Source organism: Taudactylus pleione, unplaced genomic scaffold (genome assembly GCF_031769625.1).
Source record: "Taudactylus pleione unplaced genomic scaffold, aTauple2 ptg000041l, whole genome shotgun sequence".
Lineage (NCBI taxonomy): Eukaryota > Metazoa > Chordata > Amphibia > Anura > Myobatrachidae > Taudactylus > Taudactylus pleione.
This window is the reverse complement of record NW_028284443.1, coordinates 16,379,960-16,397,971: the sequence shown is the minus strand read 5'-3', so window position 1 is coordinate 16,397,971 and position 18,012 is coordinate 16,379,960. Positions and strand designations below refer to the sequence as shown.

The 18,012-nt window shown below is 43.2% G+C and overlaps 1 protein-coding gene across 4 annotated transcripts in view; it reads left to right on the top strand.

The window, feature by feature from the left end:
• The window catches only part of KCND2 (potassium voltage-gated channel subfamily D member 2), a 456,159-nt gene that overhangs the window by 1,578 nt on the left and 436,569 nt on the right, over positions 1-18,012 (top strand). The gene's annotated exons all lie outside the window — the stretch shown is intronic.

Genomic DNA, 18,012 nt, shown 5'->3' with positions numbered 1-18,012 from the left:
GCTGCCACTGGGGGTCCGGCGGGTGCTGCAGGGGGTGGCCTGGCATGTGGACCACGCCCGCGCCGCTTTTCATTGGCCACTATACTAGTGACGTCATGACGTCAGGTCATGTCGTGACGTCACAGATGCCCTGAAATATTCCGGTTTTTGGAATATTTCGGTTTTTGGATTTTCGGATATGGGAGACTCAACCTGTATTTGCTCTTTGGTCTATTATACACTCAATAATAATAGTAGCCATGTATTGTCCTTTCATCTATCAAATGATTCTAAAATGTAGCCGCTTACACTTACAAATATAGCATGTTTCTGACATTACACATGACCAATATCATAGCAAATAACCAGTGAAATATCTGCTGGCCTCTTATACTAACTAAAGCCAGATACACACTATGCAATATTTGGGCCAAACAGGTGATATTTACCTTCTCAATCCGATTATTGCACCTAGGGCCTATTATTGTTTAAAAACCTGTAAAATCTGCACACATGAGCTATCCTGCTGCACGACATTTGTCAGTGTCAAAGAGCAATTACTATGCACATTTTTTAGTGTGTCACATTTGATGATCTTTAGGAATCATAAGGCCTGATTCTGAGTCACATGCAATCCGCACGCAATGCCGATGTACACATAGGTGGACAATTATTTGCAACCAGTGGCGGCTCCAGAGGTGGAGCTGCAGCGCAGTCCAAAATTCAAATAGGGGAGCCACACCAACTGCCAGTGAGTTCTGGCCAGCGATGTTTACCAGCGTTTGGAAGGACAGTTGGTGTGGCTCCCCTATTTGAATTTTGGACTGCGCTGCAGCTCCACCTTTGGAGCCACCACTGTTTGCAACTGTGCATGTTCAAAAAGCCCTGAAAACCCCTACGACGCATGCAATACACAGAGTATTTGCTCAATGGTGCTGTTGCGATTGATTCAGACGGTATCAGAAAGGTGACGAAAAAGTGATGAGCGGTGACTGGGAGGTGGCTACTAATGCACGCATAAATTGTCCGTTCAGTGTGCGTATTATGTGAGTGTTGCGGATGTGTCATTGCATATCCCCAGGCATAGGAGGCCTTGGTCAGACAGAGAAACTGCAACTGCCATAGAGCTAGTGCACGTTTCGATGGTGCAATCGATGGTGGCTTCTAAAGACTCACCAATTGGTTTTATAGTGTGCATATGCACTAATAGTGGCACCTCCGTTCTTGTACATTCGACCACACTAGTATACACAGGTAAGGAGCTTGTAGGCCATTTGCCGATGGGCGACCGCCAATACATGCTGCGTTCGCTTTTGCATGCAACTCAGAACCAGGACCATCATAGTTCAGTTAGGAACAGATAATTCAGTAGTGTGTACAATGGAAAACGGATGTTATCAAGATCATTTCAAATCTCAGAAAATCGTGGATTGTGAGTATAATCTTCCAGGTGTGTACTTAGACATACCAATAGCTGGTGTTTTAAACATGCACTATATGGATAAAAGTATTATACCTGACCATTACACCAACAGGGGCGGTAAAGACATTGTATTCAAATACATACACTGTAATATGGAGTTGGTCCCCCTTTTGCAGCTATAACAGCTTCCGCTCTTCTTGGAAAGCTTTCCACAAGATTTTGGAGTGTTTCCTTGAGAATTTGAGAAATTGAGAATTTGTGCCCATTCATTCTGTGGAGCACTTATGAGGTCAGGCACTGATTTTGTACCAGAATTTCCATTTCAGTTCATCCCAAAGGTGCTCCATGGGGTTAAGATCAGGGTGTGGGCCAGTCAAGTTCTTCCACACCAAACTCATCAAACCATTTCTTTATAGTCCTTGCCTGTTGGAATAGAAAAGGGCACAAAGTTGGAAGCATAGCATTGTCCAATGTCTTCGTATGCTGAAGCATTAAGATTGCCCTTCACTGGAGATAAGGGGCCAAGCCCAAACCCTGAAAAACATCCCCATACCATTATCGCTCCTCCATCAAACTTCACAGTTTGCACAATGCAGTCAGACAGATAACGTCCTCCAGGCATCCACCAAACTCAGACTCACCCATCTGACTGCCAAACAGAGAAGCGTGATTCATCACTCCACAGAACATGTTTGCACTGTCCAGCATCGCTGTGCTTTACACCACTCCATCCGACGCTTGGCATTGGACTTGATGAGGCTTGCATGCAGCTGCTCGGCCATGGAAATCTATTCCATTAAGCTCCCTCACAGTTTTTGTGCTTACATTAATGCCAGTGGAAGTTTGGAACACGTTAGCTAAGGAATCAGCAGAGCGTTGACAACTTTTACGCACCATGCGTCTTAGCAGTAGTTGATTTTACGTTGTCTTCCGCTTCGTGGCTGAATTTGCTGTTGTTCCTAAAAGCTTCCAGTTTATAATAATATCACTTACAGGTGCCCTTGGAATATCCAGCAGGGATGACATTTCACAAACCGTTTTTTTGCAAAGGTGGCACAATACCACGCTTGAAGTCACTGAGCTCTTCAGAACGACCCATTTTGTATCAAATGTTTGCAATGGAGACTGCTAGGTGCTTGATTTTATACACCTGTGGCAACGGGTCTGATTGAACCATCTCAATTCAATAATTAACAGTTGTGGCCAAATACTTTTGTCCATATAGTGTAGGTGTCTGGCCCTGATTCAGAGGTGCATGCAGTACATGCACGGCTGCGATTTCTTGTGCATTCACAAGTGCGAAAATATGCATATTTCAGCTGGAGCATTCATCTTGTGTACTTCCGTGCAACAGACTAGGCAGACCGTGCAACACCCACTTTTCATATTTGAGGAATGCTTAACTGCGATGGTGGATTCGATCTCTCCACCATTGCCGTACCATTGGTTGCAGCAGTGACTCCCCAGCAGCCCCTGCCAGGCACACAGCCTCCTTTGTACAGTAGCTTTCTCAAAATATGGGCACTGTGACTGCCGTGCTGTGAAAGAGAATCCAGCCACATGCCGGAAACATGTCCCTGACAGTCCTATAATACATCCATGCCACCTCCTCTTTGTGCTATCACTTTTGGTCACCTCCCAGTCTCCACCCTGAAACACCCATGGATCATAGATGTCATCTCAAGTAACAACGATGTACACAAATGTGTGCCCCATCGCACACATTGGTTCACACGTTCGAAGGTTCTTCTAAACTTTTTGCCATGCGCAGTTGCAAAACATCGCTCAACTGCACAAACATCGGTACTATATGCACCTCTGCATCAGGCCCTCTATGCTGAATTTGCTATTCCTAAAGTGCATGTTGCTCAGTGATGTAGTGTGTACTTTATTTTTGACTTTTTGTCTAGATTGCTGCTTAGAGTAAGATAGTGTTGACATGACTCCAGAGAACATCTATTCTTATTGTGTCCCTGTGCAAAGCTACAGTTTTTTTTTTATTGATATCAACTGGTATTAGACATTCACTAAAGAGCTTTCAAAGAAACCATTGCATTTAAACATAGAAAGTAGTCTGATAGAATGTATCTCCAGTTTGTATTTAATACCTTAGTATGTAAAAGAACTGAAAAATATGTGTCTGAAGATAAAGGGGCCAATTCAGGTATGCACACAAGTCCGTGGATACTGAGCATGCTCTGTATCCAATAGTACGCATGTAACTGCATGACAATGGGGTGTTCATATGCGTCTGTGCACGCAGCTACTCTGCAAAATATATAAAAGCAGCAGGAGGCATCTGTATCAGAAAGACACCCGCTGCAGGCTTTTTTGATCTTCAGACACAGCATCGGATCATTTACGCGAGCATTGGTCATCCAAGTAACACTCAGGTTACACAGGAAGGACATGTATTTCACCCTACCTGGACTGTGAAGCTGCATCCAAGAACGCATCCACGGGCCTTGACATGCCCAGAAAACAGGGTCGACACCCCCTCGTTTTTTGTAACGCTTGCAACTCAGAACCAAGCCCATCACACCCCCTTCCCCACCTCCAAATGACTGCAGCAAGTTAACATGCTGTGGCTTAGGGGGCACTGTGACCGTTTTCACAGACACAGATTTGCACATGTGCAGTACAGATCGACAAACATCAGAGATGTAAGTAATCCATTGGGTTTGCCTACCACTCTGAATCAGGTCCTATATCCCCTTTTTAACTTTTTATCCCAGTGTAATTATATGAGTTTTAGAATGTTTATTACATAGTATTAAATACAAACTCCAAAATACTTTGGGGTCTATTTACTAAGCAGTGTTAGGAGACACAGCCTGTGAGGAGATGATTGGCTGGTACCTTATCTTATTTCACTTTGTCTCCTAACACTGCTTAGTAAATAGACCCCTTTATGTTCAATTGCAACACGTCAGGTAACAGCTTTGTCTACAAAGAGAAGTGTTAATGGACATAACTGGAAGACTCCTAAACAAAATAACTTTATTAGATGACAAAGGGCAGGATGTACTAAAGTGAAAAATGCAGCAAACCCCCAAAAATGCAGCTGGAGTTTCACCGCATTTCTCAGATGTACTAAGCATCGGAATACTTTGTCACGGTGGGTGGCGGTACCCAATAGCAGCCTATGGGCTTCTTATCGGTATGCCTCCCCTGAGAGGGATCCAATCAGATCCTCCCATCCCCCCCCCCCCCGCGGCACGTGTCCTTCTGCATATGAGCAGAAGGACGTGAGAGGGACTTCTGGCTGTTAAACCCGGAAGTTCCTCTATCTGGGGGCATTGCAAAGGACAGCTTTTATCAGGAGATCTGTTCTTTGTGATGTAAATCGCAGTTCTAAGTACATACCGCGGTATGTACCCGATGATAGGTGGGCTGCACGGGATCGCAAATGCGATGCTTAGTGCATCCCACCTTTAAGCTGGTTACACACTGTACAGTTATCTATCAGACCATCTGAGTAGTTGAAGGCCTGACAGGCTCGTTTAATGTATATTCAAGTACAATCTTCTTGTTCCTCCGATAATTTGGACTCATCGGATGATCGCAATTAATAAGAAGTTCATAAGATGCAATATATCTGGTAATGGTATTGTAAACATTTTCCAATGTGTATGTGCTGATGACTGGTCTGCTGACAGGTTTTCTTATGGTGCATATGTAAATCTGTGCAGTTTGTACAGGGTCATGATCTTTCTTTCTGACCTATAGGAGAGATACATTGGAGGATCAGAAGAAACAATTGTATAGTGTGTGTGCTTAACTATCGGAACAATTTTTCATGACAAATCGAAAGTTTGTTGATCTGAAGACAACATTGTACAGTGTGTACCCAGCTTTAGTTTAAAAAAAACGTGGGGACAATTAGTAAGAAGGTTAAATATTGTACAATTGATCATAAATTGAATTCAGTGGAACCAAATTGCCCATGTGACCCTGAAGCCATGAAACCCATGTAGCAAACTAGAAACAAACTAGCCACATAATTAAACTATGTTCAGTTACCTTCAATGGAAAATGTATCTGATATTTTGATAAGGCATCAAGGGCTCCATTTACTAACGAGTTTGAGCACTTTTCAAACTCCTTACATGTGTTACAGAGGAATCTGGTATTTATTAATGTAAATAGCGCTGGTTTTCAGCTTGCATTTTTTTTAATATCCCCATTCAAAATCTATGCGGACCTGTATTCATCTGCAAGCAGTATTTTGAACCGCTCGTTGCCTTAGTTTGATTTCTCCGTCCTGGAGGTGCTGTTATCTAGCGCTGACGAGCGCTATGGTCCCGGCTGGAGGCTGCAGCATCCAGGTCCTTGCCCACAATTCACTGCTGCAGCTAGACCCCTTCCCTCCCACTCTCCACTCCTTTCATCCAACTCTCCGCTTCCTAGTCTCCACCCCCTCCCTACAGTGGTGTCTTTTATGTGTCCCCCTGCTTTTCACCAGCAGCAGCAGCCAGAGCCCTCCTTCCCCCCCAGTGCACAGCAGACGGTGCCCCCCCTTCCACCCTCCCGCATCAGCTGGCAGACCTCCCTCCTTCTTACCTCTCACAGCAGCGGCAGCTGGTGCCCCCTCCCTTCCACCCTCCCGCATCAGCTGGCAGACCTCCTCCTTCTCCATCATAGCGCTCGCAGACAACATAATGATTAATAAATACAAGCTGAAAAATTATTAAAAAAATGTGGCGAGAGCAAAACAAAATTATCACTAGCCATGAAACTCGTTAGTAAATGGAGTCCCAAGTTACAAAAGCATTATTACTAGTTATTTAGTGAAAATACAATAGACTGTAGCATTGAAAGGTTGCCAACTTTTAACCAACCAACGGTGTGATGGTACCTGCTGGCATGTTTAACACAATTGGCTAATGATGAATAAGCAGTAGCAACACATGAAAAGCCAATAGCTATGTCCCCATACATAATAATTATCTCTATATTTCATCTCCTGAAGCTCTGTGGCCAAGCGAGTTATGATAAATATATTTGCAGTGACTATGCACTGGTGGCAGCACTATCTGCAGCACCTTTTAATCAGTACTAGTCCTCATTTGTAAAAACGAGTAAGGTCTGGGGGAGGGGCATAGTGAGGCTGGAGCAAATGGAGCCAATACTTTGGGTGCCTGATCCAATGGGATGGGGAGGCAGTGATCTCAATTTTCCCAGTTTGAAATAGACCACTGTTATCGTTCCCTGGCAGAATGGCACAAAAATTATAGGGGCGCTGTTGGGCGCACCCGTGCCACTGTGCTAATCTGGACACACTTTCTTACCATAGGGGGGCAGCTCTTCCTGTACAGTGGCTGCGCCCCCTGACTTCTGCTTCTCCTGCACTGGAACTAGAAGCATGGTGAGTAGTGAGCACCTCTCCTTCCCTGCTGTCTTCATATTGACACATTAACACCTGGGCTGTGTGGTTGCTGAAGAGGGAAGTGTGAATGGGTGGACCAAATGGAAGCCACAATCTCTGTGATATCAGATGTTAATAAGTGGTGAACAGATATTACTGTCATGGCTGACTAGAAGAGAGGCTTTAAATACTCAGTAATGTAGAAATCTAGAAAGGTTGCTATTTATATTAGAAGCACATCTTACTAATGAGATCATTACTTTTGTTTACACCCATTGAATTTTATTGTGAAAACCAAGTTGAAAAAAAAAAAATCAGTGATAGAGTAGTTGAGAGTGACACTGGAAGTAATGCATTTTGGTAAGTTACTTTAAATAATGTAAGAGCTTGCTCGCTATTATGGTGGCTAATGTCAGCCTATACATTATACACAGCTGTCTAATCAGAGAGCTGTAGGTTACAAACCATAACATTTACTACAATCACCTTGATGTTACTGTAGTAATGACCACAGGGGATGTAGTCAATGTACAGTGGCACGGGATTCCGGTGGTCGAAATCCTGGCGCCAGAATCCCGACATCAGTTGAGATGACGATTCCGGAATCCCGACAGGCGGCATTCCGAACGTAAGCATAGCGTCGGATTAGCTTATACGCGGGGGGGGGGTGTGTGTGGTTAGTTTTAGACACCACGGGGGTGGGTTAGGGTTAGGCCGCGGGAGGAGGGAGGTTTGGGTTATGCTGCGGACAGAGGGGGTTAGGTTTAGGCACCACCAGGGGGGTTACAGTTAGACAGTAAGAGGGGAGGGTTAGGTTTAGGCACTAAGGGGGGAGGGTTAGGTTTAGGCACTAACGGGGAGGGTTAGGGTGCGGGGGAGGTAGGGTTAGTGATAGGATGTAGGAAGGGAGGGTTAGGGGGCGAAGGGTGGTGGGTTAGAATACTTACGTAGCCCCTGATGGGAATCTGGGCATCGGGATGTCACTGTCGGTCTTTTGACAGCTGGCATTTCGACTGCCGGTCTCCCATAGCCAACCCTCATCACAGATATCTGCCTTTACCTGATAAGCAGAACAAAATACATTTTATTAATTAGTTTCAGTATTCAATTTTACGTGGACAATAGAGAATACATTGTTTATATATTAGCTAATATGTGGTTTACAAATCAAGCTGGCCATGTTTGGGCCTCATGCCAGTATTTATAAAATACATTGGGAGACATTTATGCAACTAATGCACAGATAACTGAAAAGATGTACAGTAAACATAATTAGCCCATCTGATTCTAATTGTCATTTGTTAAAACAATAAAGCAAATGTCAGTTGTGTGCCAGATTTCAAAGATTTCCACCAAGGTGTCCTTAGATGGAAAGGTACTTTCATAGTTACCATTTAATTCTCCTTTGCCAAAGACAAACCAGTAAATTGCCTGTGCCTTACCTCTGTCTAATTTTAATGTTTTTAAGGAAAGTTTCCCAGCAATGAAGATGAAAGAAAACACAAGTGCAATCTGTATGTAATATACAAAATAATTCACAAATAGTGTTTCTGGAATATCTACAATATATGGTAATTTTTGGTGTATTATGGAAACACAACATCTTAATTAACAAAACATCTTATGTCTACAATACAGACATGAGATGCAAGTATTTTTTATGTGAGGAGAGGATGCCTTTATATTATATCATATCCGGTTGTAATTTTCAATTAGCAGACTTTGGCATAGACTAGGGTCTACTCTAGCTACTTTCCTCAAATCAAAGTAGACATGGCCTCTGAAGCATTGTATTTGCGATTGAGATTTCAGCAGCATTCGCCGGCACACCCATTACACTCCTATAACATGTCCATGAAACGGCCCCTTTTTGCAATCTCTTTAGGTCACCTACCAGTCTCCACCCTGAAAAGCTCAGGGATTGTAAACCCCTTCTCAAGTGTTAGCGATGCTTTACGCATTTGAGAATGGCATAGGACACTTGGTTTCCTGCATGCGCAGTAAGGGATTTCTGAACTTTTCTCATTTGCATAAACATTGGGACGGTGTCCAGTCTTCCATTCAAGCTACCCAGTAAATAATATATATCTTGTAACTGGTACTGTATATCATGGATGAACTGAAGTACTGCAGTCAATGTTTCTATCCATGGTGCTGAAATTGAGCCATTTAGAGTAATTTACAGCTCTCGTAATGATCATTTACAGTAAACATTGTTACTGTTCAATGACTGATTGCAGTGACTAAATCAATGTACTGAAACCAAATCTGTGATCATATATATATATATATATATATATATATATATATATATAATATGTGCAATTTTCTCTAATTTTGTTATATAATTTCTAAATTGTGGTAAATTTAAACCTTTACAATTTGCTAAACAATTTGCAGTATACTTAATGCAGGTTCAAGAGTAAAAGTACTTGAGTGAAATTAAAAAATGTCCTTCCATTCCATTACTATGGAGAGAACATTTTATGATCATCTTGCATTGTAAAGGCACTCAAAGAAGCTAAGGCTATTCTCTTTACTTATTTAGCTCAATCAACAGTTGCTGACTAAGGGTGGTTCAAGTGTTGATATCACAAGTTGTTTAATAATTGAATTCTGTTTTTTGTTGTTGTTGTTGTTGTTGCTTTTTCTGAATATAATATTATCACTGTATTGTTTTTATTAAGAGTAGGCTGCATTTACGTCAAAACCACAAATGTAAGAAGTGTGCTGCAAAAAAAACCAACAAACATTTATTTTACTTACATGTATCAAAATAAACATGTAATTGCATGTACATGAAATGTTTTGTGCACACAGAGATATGCTCTCAGTGTGGCAAAATATTGTAGACACAATTCATCATCTTCAACTGGTGATAAACAGTTTTTAATAAATATAAATATAAATAAATAAAAATAAAAACAACAGCAAAAAAAAAGCATTATCTCTTATGGCCTAGTGCTGGTAGAAGATGAACATCATGGGCTATCCCCCTGCCTAAGCCCTACTGTAGACTATGACAGGCAGGGCTGGTAACATTATAAACAGGATGTATCAAAGTGTAAAATGCAATAAAACCCCAGAAAACGAAGAAAGCATTATCAAATGCAAATACTGTAGATCCCCATATGTATTAGAAAGGTCATATGTAGCAAGCTTTTTTCGCAAGATGGCCATGCATGCCTATTAGGACCCCTCGGTCATAAATCCGTAAAATGATTTTTCCCCGGGACATCTGTCTATCAGAATAACTGTACCAGCGTGTAGATATTGCTGCATACCTGTGTTTAAAAATGCAGCATGCAAATATGGTCAATACATTATACATCTCACCCTATAATTGCAAACCTGGCAGTGTGGGGTGCCCTGTGAATGTCAACCAGTCGTAATCTGATCAGGACAGGGTTGATTTCTGTAGGGGAATCAGCCATGTGCTGAAACCAACACCCATGCCCATTTGGTTTTGTGGGAATAAACAGTTCAAAAATAAATCTCAGCTTTTTCCCCCAGCACACTATTAGTTTCAGCAAGCCTGTGCAGCACTAAGGCCCTCAATCAGAGGCGGTCGCTAGGGCACGATCGATCGCATCATAACAGAGCGAGAAAATGCAAATAAGCGCAAAATCGCAGCGCACATCGTAGGCGAGGAAACTCCCATCACAATGAAAACACACCTCCTGAGTCTCATAAAGTGGTGAGCGAGGACCACAGTCGCAGAAATTTGTCGGTCGCTGGCGCCAAGCTATGTGACCATCGTGGTTTTTTAGCAGAGTCAAGTTTTCACATCTGCACTTTCGATGGTTCTTTTGCCTATTTCGATGCGGATGCAAGCAGCGTGCAATCGCTTTGTTTTTTTTTGTTTATTCTTCCAGTGTAAATTTTGCATGTGTTTTTTGATGTTTGGTTTAAGAAATCTGGCTATGGGCTTTATTAATAATAAAAAAAAAAAAACAAAGCATGCTGGGATGTGCAGTACCACAATCCTAAAAAAATATAAAAAAACATCTACAAAAACATGTATTTAGCATTTGAACCAAAAAAAGGGAATTATGATTATTAAATGTATTTAAAATGGTTTTGCAAACAAATGTAATATAAATATCACATACCGAGACCAACCAAATGTAATGTCCTTTTAAAAAGAAAAAAAAGCCAATTTTCGCAACCACTTTGCTAATATACATTGCAATGACAAACACCTGTTACTTTGTTAATTGACTCCAGACATCGGCAGAGGCAGAAACCATTGCCTGCAGTCGCAGTGCTTGAGGTAGACCCTGGGCTAACTCAAGCACTACGAGAAGTAGCATCCTAAAGGCTGCGGTATGACGTGTGCGATGACCCGCTCAGTAATTTATGCACGCCTTTAAATTTCCCTTTTTACGACAGACACGCCTGCATTTGCAGCGCCACGCCCCCGTTCACATGTACCTTCCCCTGTTACCACCCATAAACGGAACTATCTGTCAATCAGAGCTACGATCAAGTAGTGACTGACGACAGACTCCATATAGCTTGCAAGAACTGGCTTGCGCACGCGCAATGCCGACTACACGCATGCGCTCATGACAAAAAAATCGCTCGTTGCGATCGATCGCGCCCAAGCGACCGCCTCTGAATGAGGCCCTAAATGTCTTGGGGACACTGATGATTTTAGAATTACAGTCCAGCATACCCATGGCTGCCAGTGCACGCAGGTGCTTTAAGATCTTCAAGTGCCAAATAGCCCAGCATCTAGAGCCTTCTGGGACCTGTAGTGCACCAGCAAAAAAATACTTTTAAATAAAAACACTATAGAGCAGGAGAGTAGTCTGCACAAATGTGACAGCATTAGAAATAATCTCAATCACTGATTCTAGATAGTAAAATTCAAATATATTTTCTGCAATGTAGATATTTGGGAGGTGCTCCCTAGAATAATGTTATCAGAACATAAAGAACTAATTAAGGCCCTCATTCAGAGCCGCACGTTAACAACAGTACGCTCGTTGCGTTCCGATGTTGACTAACCGCGCATGCGTCTGTGTTACACTGCGCATGTGCGTACGGCAGATTGCGAGCTTTTTTTCTCTCGTTCCTAAAATAGCGTACAGGAAGTGACATGTCAAATGTGATTGACAGAACAGGGCGTTTTTGGGTGTTGACGGGGGTGGAGATGAAAAAACGCAGGCGTGGCGAGGCGTTTTTGGGGCGTACATACATTAGCAGATGCGAACGTCAAATGTGTTCGGACCGTCTCATACGTCACTGAAACATCCGCTTTCCCTTCAAAATGCTCGCACAGCTTAGGGTCAGGATTACTCGACCACATTGGCGATGGCCTTCTCCTCCGTCCCGGGACTCCACGATGGTGCAGCGATTAATCGCGGCTGGTCAGTAAAGTAATTAGTGTTGGATTGAAATCCGGCTTGGTATGTGTTTGGAAAGCAGTTTATTGGGATAGCACAAAAGCGTACGCAGGTGGAAATCAGAGCTGCTAATGTCATGATTACACAATCAATTAGCGTACATTTTTGGGGTTTTATTTTGGCCACAATTTGGTGGTTATGGCCTATTGTAACAATAATGTCATCATCTTTTAATTAGCTCCCCTTTTTTTTGGTTTACTGTGGAATTTGCATCGCTATGTGAGGCCTTTTTTTTTGTTTAAGAGGGTCAGTTTTTGCGTTTAAGGCCTGGATTAAATGTAACCCATTTGTACAATAATGTCACAATACAATGTCAGTGTTTTGTTTTTAATTTATTGTTTACACACAAACAAATTGGCCTAATATTGTATTGCCTTTTTTTGTGGCCAAGATATTTGATCCAAAAAAAAATATAACATAACTACTAACATAAGCGTAAATACAAAATTTAAAAACATTTCACAAGAAAGGAGAGGGAAGTTTTGACCAGAAAGGAATATGAGCCAAGCACAGAAGGAGTGTGGGAAAAGTCGCCATTGCTGTCACCGTTTTCTCGCCCGTTTGGCTGGGTGAGGGTGGGCGCCAGACCGGGTCCGGGATGCCATCGGGCTGGCCTGTCCAGAGGCAGATGTTGTGGCCTCTGGACTAGGCACAGGGCTAGGCACATTTGGAGGATTGGCTGATGTTGTGCCAGAGGTGGAGGATCCGGATGTTCCGGCAGGAAGGGAGGTCGGCTCCACCATGTGCTGGCGAACGAGCTGCTCCAGGGCATCGGCGATGCGGATGTTGGCCCTGGTATTTTCCGCCAGGGCCTGACCAATGGTCACGTTGGCCGCAGCATTTTGCTCCAGGGCCTCAGCCACCCGTATCAGACTGGCGTCCATCCTCTGCAGAATCTCCGTATGGCAATCCGATTTAAAATTGAGTTCTGTGAGGAGGCCCACTGCCTGCGAGGGGGCACGCCCTGGACTGGCTTCTGCAGGGTCCTCAGCCGGATGTACTGGTTCCTCCCCTGCAGAGCCAGCAGAAATTCTGCGCCCAAGGCTCCCCTCTGGAGCAGACTCATCCGCCTCTGTCTCTGTTAGGAAATTGGAGAAAAGACTCACATTAGAATCTACATATTGGCACAATAGCATTTCTGAGTTGGTGACATCACAAGACTTACCTTGGCCAACATGAGGAGCCGCAAAGTCTGGCATGTCCGTATCCATGTTGGACACGCCAAACACCTCCACAGCCTGCACACACCCCTGTGCCATCTCTTCTAAGTCTGTCAACTCCAATGACACAGGGGTGGGACCCCCACCTGTCCCCCTTGCATGCCTAGCCCTGTCGGCAAGTTTTTGCTTTAGACGATATTTGAAGTCTGCCCATCTGTGGAATGAATTTGGAACCATTATCCTTTTTTTTACAATGGGGTTTGTTTCTAGGATGGGAAAGTGTTTACTTACCGCCGTTTGACATCCCGGGCTAGACGGACATAATCACCCACCCTATTGACAGCAACGGCGACCTCCTCCCACATTCTCCACTTCTGGCTTTGGCTCATATTGCTGGCTGCCTGGGGCAGGATGTCAACGCACTTCTGGATCAAAACCTCCATCTCCTTGCTTGTGAAATGTGGCTGCCTTTTTTTTTTGCCAGCTTTGGCGGGTTGACTGGGGCCAGCAGTCTCTTCCATGTCATCCTCCTCACCTATTTGGGTAAATATGCAGATTTAGCCACTTCACAACTTGCACAATATTATGTTTTAAAAGAATCATTGACACAAAATGCATGAAGGCCTTACCGCCGCAATTTTGACCATTGTTTCCCTGGTTTGAAGCCATGTCTCTGCTTCCAGCATGAAATCATCCAGAAATTCTATGTGATTTCGTGACGTATTTATACATGCGTCCTTAGTTTGCGGCCGCATCATTGATTGTGCGTCCCTATGATTCATCCTTAATTTGTGCGGGAAAATAAACACTATTTATGGCTTGGTGTGTGTGGAGTCGAGGTGGGGTTGTTGGAGTGTTGTCGGTTAAGTGGTTTGGATTTGGTTGTTTGCGTTTGGAGGATTTGGCTGAGTTGGTTTTTCGTTTGTTTTTGCTACATTTCTTTGGTTTTTCCGTTCGCATTTTTTTCATTTTTTCCACATCCTTTCCTGATTTGGTAAGTTTTGTGCATTCAAATTTGTGGCCAATTGGTGTATTCTTCTGTTTTGTGGTTCGTTAATTTGTTTAACACTCATTTCATCTTTTTTAGTTTTTTTTGGTTTTCGGACCCAAAGAAGTTTTTTGTGGAAATCTTATATATTCGAGTTGGGTAAGTCCATTTTTTGTCTTGCATTTGCGAATTAATTACCGCATTTTTGACTGTTGGTGTAGTGACTTGCATTTGCGAATTAATTACCGCATTTTTGACTGTTGGTGTAGTGACTTGCATTTGCGAATTAATTACCGCATTTTTGACTGTTGGTGTAGTGACTTGCATTTGCGAATTAATTACCGCATTTTTGACTGTTGGTGTAGTGACTTGCATTTGCGAATTAATTACCGCATTTTTGACTGTTGGTGTAGTGACTTGCATTTGCGAATTAATTACCGCATTTTTGACTGTTGGTGTAGTGACTTGCATTTGCGACTTAATTACCGCATTTTTGACTGTTGGTGTAGTGACTTGCATTTGCGAATTAATTACCGCATTTTTGACTGTTGGTGTAGTGACTTGCATTTGCGAATTAATTACCGCATTTTTGACTGTTGGTGTAGTGACTTGCATTTGCGAATTAATTACCGCATTTTTGACGGCTTATTCATCATATAATCCAGTTTTGCTTTTCCCTTTTCCATTTTTTGGGTCCATTTGAACCCTATTTGACGTACGGTGTGCAATGTCGTTTTCATCGATGGCCAAATGTGTTTTTCCGCTATTTTCTGTGTTGGCTTGCAACAATTTTTAAACCAAAAAAACACCCTCTAAATTTTTGAAGTCTCATTGTTGGCTTTTTTACAGTTTATACGTATCATGACAATACCCCGGCATGTAAGCAGCTATGGATGGTATCAGAAAGCTAAGTTGTTTTTTATTACTTTTGGGGTGGGTCAAAAGCCTTACATTGTAAACTTTGAATTTCAGGTAGATCTGGGGCGAATTGTTCTGGCCCTGCTCCCGGAAGACGACCAACCTCAAACTCGTCCCAGGCGTAGGCATCGTAGGCATGCAAGGCCCCAGATATTTCGAACACGTGTCACCCTTTTTGGAATGCCCGATGATGAGGTTTTAAGACGCTACCGTCTACCTCCCAAAATCATCATAGACACTCTCTCATTAATAGAAAGTGATCTTGAGCGGCAAATTGACAGTCCAACAGCAATACCACCACTGACGCAATTTATGGCGGTGTTACATTTCTGTGCCTCAGGATCGTTTCAAACAACGGTGGGAATAGTGGCGGGCATCTCCCAATCCTCCTTTTCCAGGATCCTGAGGGCAGTGATGGAGGCACTTTTCAAGCACCTCCATCATTTTATTAAAATGCCTTTGGATATGGGTGCCCTTAGTGTGGCCAAGGCCAATTTTTACCAAATAGCTGGCTTCCCACACATCATAGGGGTTGTGGATGGTACTCACATACCACTTCAGCCTCCAGCACGGCTGGAGGCAATATTTAGAAACAGGAAACACTATCACTCCCTGAATGTAATGGTGGTATGTGATGCCTCCCTCCAGATCCTGTCCCTGAATGCTAAATTACCCGGAAGTGCTCATGACTCCTTCGTCATCCGGCAATCAGGGATATGGCAGAAATTAACCAACCTACAAGCTGGTGATGCGTGGCTTCTGGGTAAGTGGAGACCTTTAGTACATAACAATGTTAAGCTTGATACACAGTGTTCCTGATGTGGTCTATTTTTGTTCACAGGAGACAGTGGATACCCTTGCATGTCCTGGCTGCTCACTCCTTATTTGGCTCCCACACCAGGGCCACAAAGTGCGTATAATTCCGCACTTACAGCCACCAGGCAAGTGGTGGAGCGCTGTATCGGCCTTTTAAAAGGCCGATTCAGATGCCTCCACCGCTCTGGTGGCGAGCTCATGTATGTGCCGGATATGGTGTCGAAAATTGTGGTCCTGTGTGGGATATTTCACAACATTGCCATAAGGAGTGGTGTCCCAATGCAGCCAGAGGATGCCTTACCTGAGGATGGCCCCCCCGACGTTGGTCGAAGGTCAGTATGTGGGGGGGCCATACGCGATGATGTGGTGGCCAGATTTTTTCGGTAAGTTTGAACAAAACTCCAGTGTTTATACCTAATGTGTTTGTGTTTTTTGGCGAACATCTAATTTTTTTTTATTTTTCTCACCATCTTCTGTTTGTTCACATAATCTTTGGCACTCCAACGCTCACTACTTCCTGCTACCCTTACCAAACCTGGATCTGGTCCTTTTGGGCATATATTCTGGAACCCATATCGCAACGCCATGTTTGTGGAATCATGTTGGCATGGTCCTTCGTCAACCAGTTCTTGATTTTGTGTTTTTATTTAATTATTTCTTGGTATGTGTTGTATTTGAATTTATCACTGTGTATTTTTTTTGGGAGTGACCACTTTGTTTTCTCTGTTATGTTGTGAATAAATGTTTGAAGAGTGAAATGGTCTTCCTTTTTTGGGACGTTAACAGCAAGTGTAACCAGGTTAACACAAGTTACATTTGACTAAGGGGTAAACCAGTACTGACGCCAGTTGAGCAAAACTGAAATATGTTTTCAGCTTCCCAATCCACACCAAAAGGAAGCCTGGCCCAACCTTGGGATTTGTAAGATTGGCCTAAGCAGCTTGCGCACCAAGTAGGAACCTGGAAAATGTAGAAATCTGTAATTGACACTACACCCAAAAAGGGAAATGACATTGTTACTGTTATGTGTTTCTGGTGTCTGTTTGACATACAAAGACAAAACACAATCTAACTTTTAAAAAAGGGAAATCCTTGCAGGAACTTATGTCAGGCTAAACTATCTTGGTTTTGGTTTTTAAAAATGAGCCACAACGTATATTTGTCTTAATAAATTTATTTGGAAAATAGAAACAAAAAAAAAAATCTAATGCCGAAGGAGGCCAGACAGCCGGTCGAGGGCCACCAGAAGGCCGATTACATTTTGGCGCATCTGCCCCACAACATCCGCCACCTCTTGCCGACGCCTCTGTTCCTCTGTGGGTGAGAAAAGTGTGTGGGTTAATACAACAATAGGGAATCCACAGAAAAACTTAAAAAAAAACCCAAATCACTCCTAAACCCAAAAACAGAAATAAAAAGGGTGGGCTGGCAAAAATACAAGGCCTAGGTACAAATTCCCACAGGTATGATATGTGTATGCTTAAATCACCAGGAAGAGGTAAAGGCAAACCTTCACAATCAACAAAAGTCAAGCCACAAAAACACAAAGAAAGGCACGACACATGATTACATACAAACAGTTTGTGCTTTAAAAAAAAAATTAAAAAAACATACCGGGAGACAAATCGGGAGCTCCGGCCAAACCTCCATGATCCTCCTCGGAGGATCCGTCATTCCCCAAAGAATGGGGCGGAGTTATGCTGGACTCCGGGGAGGGGGTAATTGGAAGAGGGGTGGGTGGAGGAGAGGGGGAAGTGGGACGGAGTGGAAGGAGGCCCGACATTTCCGGGAGAGGGTCTGGGAAGGATGGGGAGGAGTGGGGAATAGGGGAAAGATTTGGGGTGGAGTGTTGGCTGGGGGTTGGGGAGAGTGGGCGGGAACGCCGTCTGGATGGACGTTGACGGCGGAGTCTTGGCTGTCCCCCTAAAATATGTCAAAGAAATTGCGTT